This window comes from Microtus ochrogaster, linkage group LG2 (genome assembly GCF_000317375.1).
Source record: "Microtus ochrogaster isolate Prairie Vole_2 linkage group LG2, MicOch1.0, whole genome shotgun sequence".
Taxonomy (NCBI): domain Eukaryota; kingdom Metazoa; phylum Chordata; class Mammalia; order Rodentia; family Cricetidae; genus Microtus; species Microtus ochrogaster.
In genome coordinates, this window is record NC_022028.1 from 54,314,950 (window position 1) to 54,315,610 (window position 661).

The following is a 661-nucleotide window of genomic DNA, read 5'->3' on the forward strand; positions in this document are numbered from 1 at the left end:
CCTCTTATTTTTGTGTCTCCCCATGTCTGGCATCACTTAGCCCCATATCTCTAGTCCTTACACTCAGCTCACTAGTCCTGACTGTGCCCTTCTCTCTGCTTCCATCCCATGTGTTCATCTCACAGACCCTTCCTCCTTGGACTCCGTCTCCTGATCTCACCATCTAGCTTGTCCATTTATCCACAGGAGTGAGGAGTTCCGATTCATCAACCCAACCCCAGTTCCTCTGGACTTGGCAAAAAATATCAATGAAGCAAAATGAAGACATGAGTCCATCACAGAAAGTCTGAAAAATTCAAAGGTAAGGAATGGGTTATTACTTTCTGCACTAACCTGCCTCTGATTGATGGTTCTCTCCATCACTCTGAAGACTGCCTGAACTCACAAGAGCCCTCAGTTGCCAGGCTGAATGCTGAGCTCTTTCAGAGTGTCACAACCCAGGACTTTATCACCCTGTCATCATCATGTCTTCTTTGCCTCTCTGGCTCTTTGAAAGGCACAGAGGAGCCTAGAATCATGCCTTCAGTTTTTAGCTTTTTGTCATTATTTGAATAAGAATGGGGATAAAATGATTATGTGGATATCATTTTTCTGTTTCAGAGATAAAAATCCAAGTTGGTGTATATAAGGATCAGCTCTGGGGCTGGAGAGATGGCTCAGC